General features: G+C 42.8%; 1 protein-coding gene and 1 long non-coding RNA gene across 4 annotated transcripts in view; both read right to left on the reverse strand.

Annotated features, from left to right (window-relative positions):
- The window catches only part of ERG (ETS transcription factor ERG), a 145820-nt gene that overhangs the window by 88957 nt on the left and 42058 nt on the right, over positions 1 to 14805 (reverse strand). The window lies entirely within an intron of this gene.
- LOC134155399 (uncharacterized) lies at positions 422 to 1638 on the reverse strand. Its single transcript, XR_009961541.1, has 2 exons — positions 1513 to 1638; positions 422 to 977 (listed from the first exon to the last, which is right to left on the reverse strand). It is a non-coding gene; the product is annotated as an uncharacterized LOC134155399 (long non-coding RNA).

Here is a 14805-nt window from a genome sequence, read left to right on the forward strand (position 1 = left end):
CGAGCCATCAGGACCCACAGTCCCTTTACAGTGCCTAATCCTCACACAAATGCAGACATGATGCCCGAGTAGAAAATTCACAGAATAATAAAACATCTTGAAGGGGCCACAGACAACCTTGAGCCTCACTAAAAGCATTTTTCCAAGGACATCACTCAACAATATTGGTAGGGGCCTCAGAACAAGTGAGATTTCCTTGGCCAGGGAAGAGTTATAGAGAGGGTTTCTAGGATGTCACTAAGCACCAACTCTTCTGTATTTCTTTTTCATATTCCGTTTCTCTATTCCTGAAATCACGGAATTTCTCTCATTTCTTTTAATGGAAGTTGAAAAATTAACATTTTATTCTGCAAGAGACAGTAAACATAAACCAGACAAAAATGCTTTAGACAGGTATCAGAAAAAAAATACAGATACCAAATTCTCTACCAAACCCAACAGCAGCAGCACTAAGGATGATTCTGTGGAGAAGCAGTACCAGGACACATGTTAATCCTGTACCAACCCCAGCCACCATGCTCAGTCACAAGAGCAGAGGCTCATCATAGTAGCATCAACAGCTGATTATGGTATTAATTACCATCACTGGCATTTGTCAGCCACTGCACCACATGGATTACTTGTTAGTCCACACAGAATACAAATGTACCAGAGCTCAGGACTTTCTGCAGAATAACTTTAAGAAAGTTATCAAAGAGTAACAGTTGTCATAGGATGCAGGTTCATATTTCAGCAGAAATTAGAAACTGATGAGCAAAGAGTAGGAAGCCAGTTTTCAGCATGGAAGAAGAGTAATGCAGGGTGTCTCAAAAGTGGTAATCAGTGTATTTAACCACAGTGCTAGTCAATGGCATATGTTTTTTTCCCTACCTACATTACTTTTTCATACACATTTTCATATCAATTTGTCATAGCACAGTATTTTCCACTTGGCTTGGTGAAACATTCCATATTTCCTTAGGCTTGTCTTGAATAACCTAAAAAACACACGAACATAAATATCATCTCTAACCTGATTGGGGCCTCACTTCCTGTTTTCCAGCTCATTACTAAATGTATTGAACAATGCCAGATTTAGGATGCATTTTGAGACAGACACCCTGCTGCTGATCTGGGGTGTCAGGCTGAAAACTGAATATTTACTGTTATTTTCTTACTTTCTCTTTCCTATCCATTTTTAATGGGTGACTGAATGTCACTTCTTCCCTTGACAAGAAAACTCCTTCAGCTTTTTTTCTTTTTTAATTAACCTGTTCTTCCAAATCTGCTTTTTTTGTGCATTCTAAAAATTGTGGTACAACGGTGACTTCTAATTTTCCTTTAGAAAATACATCCCACTTCATCTCTTTCATCACTGATGTAGGAGGTGTATTTATAACTTTGCCATTATTTATTACTGCAACTAGGTAGGTGTTACTTTTGCCCTGCAGTAAGGCTTGGAGGTGCTCATGTTTGTTTTTAAAAGTACAAAGACTGTCACTCCTAAATTCCCTGCTTTCCCCGAGTTCCTACTTTTCTGTTGTGAGCAGCTCAAGCACATCATTCTTCAGGCCCTTCACAACTTCTGGATTAATACCATCAGGTCTGGGTAACTTGCTGCTATTTAATTTATCAGTTTGTTCCAGCACTTTGTCTGTTGATCCTGGAATAGGAGCAAAATGCTTTAAGGGCGCCTCTAGAGCAGATATCTAAAGCAACTCACACACACATCCCTTAAAAAAGCATCACTCCAGCAGCCAGAATTACAGATTACATCCTGGTTCATGGACACAAGCCACATGAGGCCAAAGGGAGAATTCAAATAACTTGGTCTTTCTGCTGCTGAACACATGGCACCGCAGCAAACCTCTTTATAATTAGCACAATCTATAAGAGACTTCCCCCTCCCTCCCCCCCACACTTTATTCAGCTAAGGTGGCTGCTGATATGCTCCCAGCTCTGTGTGTGTGAGCTCTGTCTGTGTGGGCACACACGTACACATACTGCAGACAAACCTGACCCACGACGCAGATGAACACTTGGTGACATCATTACTGTCACTATGTATAATCCCAAAAGTGCCTACCTACCTCAGCTAACACGCACGTTAATTCAGCCACACTGGAATGCAGACCAGATAGCCATGCATGCCACTTCCTTGCCCAAAGACCACGCCAGTGAGAGCAAATGAAGGCACCAGCCATGCTTGGGCACCTCTCCATTTACACAAAGACCAAGAGCTGCCTGGAGACAGATGAACCCAGGGGAGCTGACCTGCTGGTAGTCCCCTCGCCCTTTTCCCCCCACCACAGTGTTATTAGGGCTGCAATGGGATCCATGTGTGAATGCCGGCTGGCCCATATGTGCACACGCTTCCTGCGCTCCCAGCCCTGCCGGAGCTGGGGTTTTGAATGACAGCATTATATTTATATATCTGCCACCAGAGGCCCGCAAAGGCTTGGCTAATTCTGGACACCTGCAAGGTCCGTGAAGAGGGCGGCCTGCCGACACCAGGGCAAGCAGCAGCTCCAGGGAGGAAAAGTGTCGGGAGGAGGGAAGAGCAGCGCCAGCCCCAGGACCCAAGTGCTTTGGAGCACACCCTGATGTTTTCCAAGACCAGACCTAAACCTCATTAAATCTGGAGTCTGAGTTAGCCACGGCTGCATGAACAGGTCCTCGCTCCTGCTGCGGGGGGGGGCGCTGCGGGTCACCCCAGCACAGGGCAGAGCCCAGGCACACAACCTGGTGTTAGTGACCAAGCTGTACAAAAGCTCTGGGCTTTGGCTCCCTTCCACCTTGGACATTAAACCAACCACAGCCAAACAAAGGTGGGGGAGGACCAAATCTGTGCTCAAACAAACAAAAATGCTTTCTCCAAATCCCGCCTGATAGATTTAATATGACTGGTTTTTGAAGGCTATATGTCACTTTTGTTTGGCATTAATATAAATCAAATAATCCCTTGATCCCAATAAGGCACTGAGGAGACGCAGTCAAACCTCCAGAAGGGATGTGCTTCTTAACTTGGAAAGTTGGCAGATGATTTAATTTTGTTAGCAAATTTGACAGTGCCATAGGAATTTTCCAAAATCAAAGAGCCCTTTCATAGGCTTCTCTACTCAATACTCAATCCAGTGTCTAAGAATAACATTCAGCCCTCATTAATTAATGATATCAGTCCGAATAATGTCAGATTGCCTCAGAGACCTTGCCGGGATGGATGAATCACACCCTGCTGACTCCAAGGCTCTCACTCTGACAAACTGCAGTGTGCAATGACAGGCTGCTTAGCCTGGAAAACTCACCCACAGAGCCCCAGCAGCTCTCAACCCACCCCATCTGAGGCATGTGCTCAACACTGGGGCAGACTGTGAGGTTAATGGGTGTCTGAGATAGCACTCGGCTCCTCAAGGACCTGCAGGGCAGGGGCTGGCAGCCGTGGGCCCCTTCTTCCCCTGTCCCAGGGCAAGAGGGGTTGCTGAACGCAGAGTGTGACTGCTAAGCAGGGTGAGCTGGCGAGCTGGCAGCATCGCAACAGTGTGCCTCTGCTGAGGGCAGCACCACAGCTGGCCCATCCTTGCCTGGCTTGGTTATCTCTGCTGGGCACTCAGAGCTACACCCTGCCTCTATCAGGAAGGAAAATATTATTTCTTTTCACCCCGGTTAAGTGGTGCTGCACCTTCCCACGTACTTTGTGTGACAGATGCAAGAATGAACTCCAGAGGTCCACTAACTTTTGAGATTCACAGCAGAGTCAAGATACTATCCAATGGTGAAATGCCACAAAGAAATCTGTGAGTCTGGCTTTTACCAAAACTACAAACCGAGATTTCTCACAAGACCTACTCAGCTGATACTACTCCAACATGGGAAAAGACACACCAGCTGTCTCCATAAATTTACTATTTCACTGAACCTATAATTATGTATGAAAACATCCAGACTGCTTCCAAAGTGCACTGTACTAGTATTGATACAAAATTGCCTTGTTTCTATTTGCAACATAATCACAAATCCATGCTTCAAGTTTTCACATATCCACATTCTGCTTCCTGTGACAGCTGAAAAAAGTGACTCCTTATCAGTCATGAATATGAGGTTTAGTAACATTTGCATATCACCATCTTTTTATGTAAATGTTGCACTCCTGAGGCTTCATGAAACATTTCCTAGGGAGAAAAACAACTGCATTGTTTAAAACATTCAAATAAATGTTTGCCCACAGATGCTCTGCCTTTCCCCTTGTGATGACCGTGGCTGGCCAGGCATGCACATTGCCTCCTATCACTGCACCCCAGTTTCTCATCGGACACCCTGATTCTGCCACATGTAGTCAAGATCAGTACAGGGCTGAGCCAAGCCCAACGTAAACACGAGCTCAGCAGAAGCTCACATGTGGCGTTCATTGTGGGATCCCGGTCACAGAGGCAAAGTGTCAGAAAGACAAAGCTGGGACTTGTCTTTTTGTGCAGTGTTTGTTTATATGCCGCACACGTTATGCCCAGTAACATGAAGCCATCAGTTTCAAGTTACAAATATACCATAAATGCCATAAGTAATTTATTTTTCTGCTGTGCCTAGGAAAGTAAATTTGGGATTTTTAAAAATTCTTATTTGATGCTGATGTATCCTGATTGCCGCTGCAAACATATATGCTTCTATTATGAACAAGCACAATTCTGATGTGATTTCTAAAGATCTCTCAGGGTTTGATGCGAAGGAGTGGTGCCTTCAGAAAGTCCCCACTGGACTTCAGGACCCCGTCCACAAACAATTTCCAGCTCAGTAGGACTAGTTTAAGAACAATTTTAATGTGCTGTTTACTCTAAGGCATCTTGGTTCTAAAAGCAATTGACAAGTTTTGCACGTGTATGCTTGCGTGTGGAAGAGGCACTGCCAAAGAAGCCTGTAAAAAGCATTACATCTAGAGCTTGTTATTTTACTAAAGCATTCTGAAAAATTACACTAGTGATTGCATTTGAAAAATCTGGTAATGTTAATTTCACCACTGAAATATGATTTCTTTTAAAAGCCTTCTCCTTCATGGTCCCTGCCATAGGATCAGCCCCAACATCTGGATAACAGAATCCAGGCTGACAGACTAATGCACATGTGGAGGAGTGTGTCTGCTACTTTGCTGCTTCTCAGGACAGACACATTGTCTCCCTTTCCTTCTGCTTGTCCCCTCCTTTTTTTTCCTTTCTTATATCTTCTTTTTTTTTTCTTCCTTTAATAAGACTGCACATGTCTTACAGCTCTCTGCTGAGAATGTGACCAGTATGTGATATTGCCTCGCACCAGCACAGAACGTCTGGCTTAGGTGCTACCAAGTGGTTACTGCCCTGGCTTCAAGTGCTTGCTAGGTTATTAACCAGTACATCTGGCTCTCTCCCTAGGAGGGTGAGTTCTGCAGTGCCCCAGGAATTTCTTTCATACACCACTTTTATTAGCTTTTCAAAAGAATAGGGATTACCACTGGAAAGGCCATTTGCAAGCATATTGGTCCCCAACCTGTTTACCATGTTTAAAAAGCAACAATAACCAAACCCCATTATTTGATATTCAGAATTAATCTCTCCTCATTCTAGCACAGTCCTATTGTTCTTGTATTTGAAAGGTCGGCTCTACTGTAAAAGGTGGCTGGTGATGTGTGATAGGATTTAAAAAAAAAAAAAAGTTTCAGAAAGGCACAAAAATAACTTAGTTCAGAAATAAAGCTCCCAAACCATTAATTGCTGATTCTGCTCTTACTGCAGACTTCAGTCCATCAGCACGGGGCGGGGGGGAGAGAAAAGTTTTTCAGGCTTAACCAAAAGAAAGAAGCGCATGTGTAGCTCCAGAGAGCAAATTTATCTCCTTTGCTCACACATTTACACAGGACGTGAAGTTTGAATGCAAGAATTGTATTGCTATAATTTCCCATCTGGACTTCCCTATTTCAGTAATGTAAGATTGGCCTTTTCTGGTTTTGTTTATGTCACTTCCAAAGCAGTTTAAGACAAATGGGAAAACTGCTTTTGTTTTCTTACCGAAAAAAGATCCAAGTGGAGGAGTTACAGAGGTAGCTCTCCAGGGCTTTCCTTCTACCTGCCTAGCAAAGTTCAACACTCCAGGCCAAAGCTCTCCTGAAGCAAACCTGGCAAAAAGCTGCCTGCCCACCTAGCTACCTGCCTACCTACTGACCCACCTGGAACTCCACCTTCCCAGGAGGAACCTTCCTCTTAGAGCATCACCTGCAACTGCTGAGAACACTTCAAATGCAGATAATATTCTCCATGCAGAGCTAAGCAAGTACAGAAAAAACACACAGCTTGCTAGACTTGCTAATCAATCTCTTTTGAAGCCATGTGAGGCCAGATTTTCAGAAGCTGTCAGCACACCCCGGCTTCCATTGTTCTAAGTGGGAGTTGTTTGGCACTCACAACTTTTGAAGGGCCGATATTTCATGTAGGTGTCTAAGTGGGAGCTCTTTACTAACCTTTTGCAATTGCTTTTGGCTAGACTGATCATCCAGAAATATCACACTGCAAAGAGCAATGCAAGCACTCACAGAAAGCGTATTTTAAAACTACATATAAATAGCCCATACTCCTCCAGCCAGGGAAAAAAAAACAGCATTCTATGATTTCCCCAACCAAGGGAGACAGCCAGGCAAAAAGTTCACAAACTTCAGTAAGTTCATACAATGAAAACAAAAACAAAACAAAAGTTCCTAATTATGCAAATGAAACAGTGAATGTTTTCCAGAATGTCACACTTTTACTTGGAGATTTCTGCCATGCAGAACAAGAGTTTAAGTCCATCAGAAAAAATCCTGATTCCTTTAGTTCAATATCAAAATAAATATCAAAACAAAAGGGGTGTCTAGTCAAACCTCTAAGCCATACATCCATACACAATGATATCAAATAAATTACAGCCAACAGAACATAAAGATCTTCTCACCTCCTCAGGTCTGAATCTTCTGAAAAGCCCACCTTGGCAGCATTAGACTTGGCATTATTCAGTCAGCTCCAATCTTAAAAATAACCACGAGTCATTTGGTCCACTAAAGTTCATGGAAATCCTTACAGGGGCTTTTGATGCACTTGCCTATAAACTGCATTGTCTTCTTAAGGCTTCCTGTCCTGCAAACAGAGGCACTAGCACAGAGATTCAACTGAGATTGTTTTCCCCCTCTTCTGCTGCTTTTATTTAACCAAAAAAAAAAAAAAAAAAGGAGAGAGAGAACTGGTAGAAGTTCGTTACAGGAGTTGGAAGAGGACATCTGCAGGCAATTTAACATGAGGGCTTGTTTCTGTGTCAGCTGGCAACCCCTGGATAACTCTGTCATGTAACTTATATGCTAAAACATGATGTAGGACAACCAGTGAGATTGGGTAAATATGGCAGCATACAAGTTTTATTTAAGATTCACACTTTTTCAAAGGGATCAGCCCTGCCCTAAACTATGAAAACAAATACAGCCCTGCCATCAAGAGAATGATCCACCCTGCCCCAGCAGCACGGAGCTTCATCAAACCCACCTTCTGCTGTTGCCCAGGACAGTCTCTCCCTTTCTTCCCCTGCAATTTGAAGAGCAACAGAAAACAGGGCTTTTTTAGATGAGGACAGGAGTCTCTCCATTCCTTCACAGCGGCCCTCTCTTGATTCAGTAAGGACCCAGCTTACCTTCCTTTGCAGGCAACAGCAGCAGAATGTGGAAGGGCTCATGCAAGCATTAGGCTGAGCCTGCAATCTGTGCCTCAGTTCCTTGCTTCCTGTGGACTCTGAAAGGCTGTTCAGGAACATAGACTGGTATCTAAAGGGAGCTCTGGAGATAACCCAGTTCAGAAACTTTCTCTGCTCCATGTGTTTAACTTCCTCCAAATTAGAAGAATCTGGTCAAGTGAGGAATGCTCATCCATTCTGGTTCCACTTCTGTTCTTGCATGAGATCTTACGTGTTTTGACATTTATAGCTACACATTTGAACTGAGGCACTGATTAGATTCAATTGTTTCAATCACCTTTTTCCCCCTTCCTCTTTCTGTGCATGCTTTGGTTTGAATTATTAGCAATTTAAAAATCAATCTTGCAGTTAAATGCTTAATGATATAATTGCTTCTGTTGCCTAAATTTGTTTAGTTTGTGCTTTTTTAGTATGTAATAACTGAAAGTATATTTTCCTCTGTCCAAGTTAATAACTTCTCTGCAATGGCTGACATGCTGTTAGCCGACTGGCTGTTGGTCTGGGACAACTCGGACAGAAGTGGAAAGATTTTCTGAACCTATAACTAAGGAATAAGTGGCTTCCCTTAACTGAATGCATCTGAATTCTCAGATGGCCGCCACTTAAGTTTTAAACCTTTTTTTGTTCATTCTGTGTTCATTTTGAGGGACTCTTAGTCTAAATGTTGGGTAGGGAATCTCTGCTGTCCCACACCTGGATACGTCTGCCAGCTGGGTCTGTGCCATGCAGCACGCTGTGCTCTGTAGCCCTTCTCCCCAGATCTCCATAGAGTAGTCCTACAGGAGCCACCTGCTCACCTAAGCAGGTTCCTTTGCAAGGAAGATTGGAGGCTGGGAGGAAGGCAGCTCAGACCATCTCCTGTCAACAAGGAAGCACGGACTGTGTCCCAGGTGTCTTCAGACATCACCTGCGGTCCTGCCACACAAGTCTCTGTCCTACCCTGCCATCCAGAGATACTAACTCAGGTTTGGGGCATGGCTGCTCCTGCATGGCCTACCATCTGCTCCCTGCATTCCAAAGGATTACTACAGTTGTGTAAAATTTCATCTTGATGTGTTTATATTCCTTTTGGATTTGGAGCTGGCTTATTCTGAAAAAGCCTGGGTGTACCCCTAGTCCTCTGTTACATACTGAAGACACTGCATGTAGACAGGATTCAGCCCGTATAATGAAGAGCTACCTACAAGTCACCTTGTGCTTAATGTACTCTGAGTCCCCATGTAAGCAGTGGAAAGACACTAGTGCTCGCCAAGGACAATTCGCCCCTTCCCAGTATAGGTCTCCCCTATTTTTTAAACAGGGGACCCAGAAACTGCTTAAATACCAACCAAAAAGCATGTAAAGTTAGGTGTTTCATCCAGCATATCCTCAGGCTCTCCCATTAAAATCTTCCATTAAAATCTTCCATTTTAATGTTATCCCACCTTATCCTATTTTTCCTCCCCTTATGTCATGAAGCAAGTGTTACCATTCACAATGCCAGGCCCCAGGGCAGAGCAGAAAACATAAAAAAACAGAGGTCAAAAGGGTTGCACAAAGCTCTCTTTCCTATTCCCAGCCTTTCTCTTAAGGACAGCAGCAACAATGTTTGGTCATGTTCATATTTTTTGCTGCAGTGAGACTGCCACTGATTTAAGCCAACATACCGCACCGCTCCTTCTGACACCTACCCAAGAAGCACAGGCAGCGCTCGGCCCACGGGCTGGCCATGCTGGACACAGGATTTCTCACGTTTGCAGGATTCCTCCTGCATTATTCACAGCCCTGACATGCCAGGTTTCTGGGTTCTTGGAAAATCTCTATATATGACCAAGGCAGTATGGACAAATAATTATGTCAGCTCACCCTGGAAGGCTCACAGCACATTGCAGACTTATCTACCTCCTTTTGAATGCTACTTCGCTGAATTTCAAGCAGCAGGTTACAGTATCCTACCAAACCTTTACTGCTCTGCAAGGACGTGATAATGACTGCCATCAAGTTTCTATTTGGTAGGTAATCACATATATATATATGGAATATACAATGCACATGCCAAACGCTCTTTGCAGGCCTCAGCAGCAGAATAAATTGATCCCTTTCATGTCACAAAAAAAAAAGGCACTAGAAGCAACAGAAGTACTGGCCTAGGGATGTAGGGGATGTAATACAGTAGAACTCAACCACATTGAATTCAGTCATGTGGTAAATATGGAAGTAACACTTGGGTTTTGAAGGCTATTAGGCAGCAAAAAAACTGTATTTCAGAGAACGACCTGCTAGCAAATGGAACACACTGTAGAGCCTATTGGGAACAGGGCTTGCTAGTAAGTCAGATGTGGGAATTTAGGGGAACAGCAGTCGTCCTGTCTTCCTTTCTGTTCTTCTAGGGCAAAAAAGGACAGGACGAACTTTCTGATAAACAAAATTGCACCAAGAACATACATATGGTATAGGATCAGTTTCCTTTTCTAATGAAACATGCCTGGAAGTACCCAAATATTAGCTACTGACTTGAGCCAATGAAGAAATACTTTTCACAACAGGAACTGGAATTGTCTTGGGAAAGAAGACTAAGAGCTGAAAATGTCCTACAGAATAACGGACAAAGACTTACAGCAAATGATAAAACAGCAAGTTCGTGGAAAGTATCTAATCAAATGCCCATAACTTTCTGAGGTAATGTCTGTATTAAAAATCTAAAGAAGGGGATTAAACAACACATCAGCAAAAGATATTACACCCTAAAGTCAACTTTGAGACACCAACGGGATTGGTGAAACAACCCAAAAGGGACTTGAGGAGACTAGAACATGGGCTGGAAATAATGAAATAAGATTTCAGATTTAAGGAGATGGGTTGTCAGTACAAGTATTTGATATGAGATTTTTAATGGGGGGAAAGGAAGGGGGTAGGCAAGGGAGGAAGAGCGAGAGAGGTAAGAGATCCCTTTTGGAGCAGACAAAACACACACCAAGCCCAGGAGAAGCCTCTCTCCCTGTCTGTAGTCTACTGGAACAAGAGCCCCTGGAGTATGCTTTTTAGCTCTAGAAGGCATTATCAGAAGGATAACAACATGGTGATTCGTGACCAGGCAACAAGTACAGCTGAAGGCAGGGCTGACTGCAGCTACAGTGCTGAGGTGGGGAAGGCTGCCTGGCCCCCATCACCTGAAACAGACTGTGACCAGAACTAATGAGGACAGGCTGTAGGATGCTTGGCAACCTCCTGTGAGCTCTCTCTATAAATCTCCCTCTTCAGGAAGGTGAGGAGGAACAAAAGTACTGTGAAATTAAGGAGTTTGGATCTGTACAGAGTAGATAAAAAAAAGCTGGTTAAAGAGGGGAGCAGGGTGGCTGAATATGAAAAGATTCTTCACAGTAATGAGTCATGGGGAATAATGTCTCAAGAAAGGTTAAGCATGACCCATTGTTTAGGATATTTGTAACCAGATCAAGGGAAAATGAAAATGTACATTAAACAGTAATCTCTGACTCACTGGGAGATAATCTCTACACATCTTTAGCATTTGCACTGTAGATTTGTGTGACGATATTCCTGGGCAAGTTGTTTCTGTAACCGCTTGTCAAAGAAGGAGGAGACTGCCATTACAGCCTCTCAGAGTCCCAAGGCTGCCCAAGTACCGCACTGGTGGAGCTCCCAAGGCAGACTTTCTTGCACCCCTTCCCTTCATCACTCTCACTGTGGCCACATGCAAAAGTCAGGGCCTTGAAGGCATGTAATGCAGCATGGACACAGACACGTGGAGTTGCTGGCCCTGTCTATTGGGATAGCCAGGACCTAAGGACCACCTACTTTGGCAGAGAGATTTACAGGCAGCAAAACAAGCCTGAGATCTGGGAGCCTTCAGTCCCAACCCAGGCTCTTTGGCAGAGGAACTGGAGGAATCTTATTTTGCAGTTTCTCTAAAGCCTAACTCATTGTTCTGTACCTGTCTGTCTTGCCTGTTCTTCCCAACTTCTTGTAACTTCTCCCCACCCTCATCTTGCCACTCTGGCTCTAGTTTCCATGACCACCAATTTTTTGATTTCTACCCATCAGCAGTAGTAATGTCCAGACTTCTAATGATCTGGCAGACTGCAGAAATGAGATTTAAGCACATCTGACTCCACATAAAAAAGGGTTAGTATAAGGCATATATATCAGCCGAAGCATTGAAAATGCATTTGGTACTCTTTAGTTTGCTCTTTCCTGCTTATGGAAAAAGATAATTTTTGTTTAAAAATTGCTTCACTTAAGGAATTATCCATGCCATTAGTCCCCAGAACAATAGAGATTAAAGTCCCTAAACCATCCCCTATCAAAACAGCATACTTTTTCTTTGAACATGTCATTAACACTGTTTTCCATCTGGCTGTTGGCAGCAATCTTGGATTTGCTCTGAATTGCTGAAAGTTCATTAATTATAGTACACAGAAGCCATTATCTCTCTTTTCCCTTAGCAAGGAGGTATTTGCTTAGGCAGAGAGAAGAGGTAAAGTTCAAGAGAAAAGATAAAAAAAACACTTTACTCATATAAATTCTATGACAATCATTTTGTTGCAGTCCAGAATTCTAAATTTCTGAAAAGTAAATCACAAGTTCTGCTTATCAGGAGATTCTATCATTTCCATCAGGGGATGGAAATAATGCATCAGATTTTTAAGCCTGCTGGTTCGGGGCCGTGGTGAACGAGTGCTAGCATGAAGGAGGGTCAGCCACATTCGTGATAAACTCAGTTCGTTTGTTTTATGAGGAACCCAGAGTAAACCATGGCTATCGTTCAAACAAGACTTAGTAACTATGATTCAGCTAGCATAATTAGTAAGAAATTGAAACAGTGGTGTTACCCTGTCAGTATAAAAGCAGAGGAAGAGCTTTTAAAGTTTTGCCAGAATAATGAATGAAGTACACAGTGAGGGGTAAGCAAAGGGGATGGGACTTAAAGCTATTCAGCTTTAGGGACTGCTGATACTGATGCTTTTCACATCTGTCACCAAGGGACATTTGTAACCCATGAGATGACAGCCTGCATGCAGCATTTATACCAGAGCAGCTGTCAAGCAGCAAGTTTGCAGCCCAGATAACTTACAGTAGCTTGTTCACCTCTGTGCACTGGCGCTAAAGGCACTTTCTCATGTCTAAAGGCCTTTGAGGGCAATACATGCACTGGTTGATCACCAGTTCCTAGCTGTAGGAGGTTTGGCTCATTAGCCAACAACTATCAGGAGGAGTTATTCCATATTTTTTTGGAGGGGGTGGGAGTATGTTATCAAATTGACTCCAGTGGTGACAAACAGTGATACAGTAGCATTACATATTCCATCTGGATCGCCTACTAAACAATGCTGCAATGTGTCTGCCATTAGCTTACTTTACATGTGACTTCGGGCAAAGCCCTTTGCATCTTTGGCTTAGATTTTAGCTGAGCTGCCCAAATATAATTTTATAAGCAATGAAAGAAGTGCTTTAGCGATGCAAAGAATCCACAAAGACTAGGCTCCTAGCTTAGTCGAGACTCTAAAAAGAGGTGGGAGGAAAAGCCTGGTTTTATCCTCCTTATCCTAGAGGATAACAGTAATTCTATCCTCCTTCCCTTCTTGTCCCCCTTGCCTGTTCAGGCAGAGACTGTATTGTGCATATGAAACTCACAGCATAATGAAGTCTTGGATCCTATTTAGAGGCTCTACAATTCCAGGAAAAATAACAGATTATATCAGACCCAGACTATGCTCCTTACTGAATAATACCAGTTAAAAAAAACCCAAACCAAACCAAAACAAATCAAAACAAAAACCAAATAGATTTAACCATAACACAACAGATTAGGTACATCCAGCAGCATCTTTAAACTGCCACAATTTGAAATCCAACATACTCTTTGGCCAACAAAGGAGCTCTAGGATCAGGTTTTGTAGTATTTCCAATGACAATATAGGATGCTGTTCATGGAAACTTGCATATGCAACCCAATTAACAGGCCAGGCACATAAGTGCTAAATATAGGAGTAGTTTTCAGAAACAGCTACGGAGTAATTCTTCTATTTCTTCTGAGAAACCAGGTTTTTCTTCACTGTAATATTAGGTATAGCTTTCAGATTTGGTACCCCTATTTCATAGATTCAGAGGCAAAAATCTCTAGTTATATCCACAGAACAAATAAGGTTTTACATATACAAACCAGCTGAACTTGGCTTAAAGTGCTTGATGCCCTTTGAGAATTTTTTATAAGAATTGTCCTCTTTGCTTAAGCCCTCTGGGTCATAAAGTGTCCCTGTTCTTCAGCTTCCAGAAGGCAAAGACATCTATGGAATCCACAAGCACCGCTGTTCAGCTGCTGCCTTTCACCTGTCTCTTCAGTCTCCCCATATCTCAAAACCATTATGAAGGAACAGAAAAATCAGACCATCTACATATACACAGACCAAATCTTCCAGGTTAGACACCATTCCTGATAAATACAGTAATTTCTTACAAGCCATACCCTGGACTCTTTCTTCCTCTCCCAGTGAGGGGAAAAGGAATAGCAGTAACTCATATTTTCCTGAGAAATGGTTCCACAAAATCTCCATACATGATGGCAAAAGCTGAATAAAGTCATACAAGACTCTGATCTTTCCAAGTAAGGCTGCTGAAGCAGATTTTAAACCTTAAAAAAATTAAAAGTCTTACTGAATAGTCAATATTCACAAAGCATAAATCACTAAAAACAAATCATGCAAAGCTCAGGTAGCATTTGCACAGTGTTTCTGTGACTGCTGTTGTAAGAACTAGTTTGATGAGTAACAGGACAAAAATAACACATTAAAACCTGTGTAAACGACAGCCTTGCCCATACAAAGGTGCATTTCTAAAAGTGACCCTCGCTGTACATAGGATAGGGATCAACTTTTTCTGTCATGAAAACAGTGCTTGAAAACTTCTGTGGTGACAAAAGGACCCTCATCCCCTGACACCATAAACAAAATTCTTATTATTATGCTTAATATTGGATTTTTTTTTATCTCCCAATTAAAACTGCATCCCCTTTCAGTGGCATGGGCAGGGTGAGAGGTGAGGACAGAGCTGGTTGCAAAGCCCTGTCTACAAACTCCTCTCTAGTGTGCAGACTCTCTA

Source organism: Pezoporus occidentalis, unplaced genomic scaffold (genome assembly GCF_034315485.1).
Source record: "Pezoporus occidentalis ecotype Australia unplaced genomic scaffold, CSIRO_AGI_Poc_V1 ctg77, whole genome shotgun sequence".
Taxonomy (NCBI): Eukaryota; Metazoa; Chordata; class Aves; order Psittaciformes; family Psittacidae; genus Pezoporus; species Pezoporus occidentalis.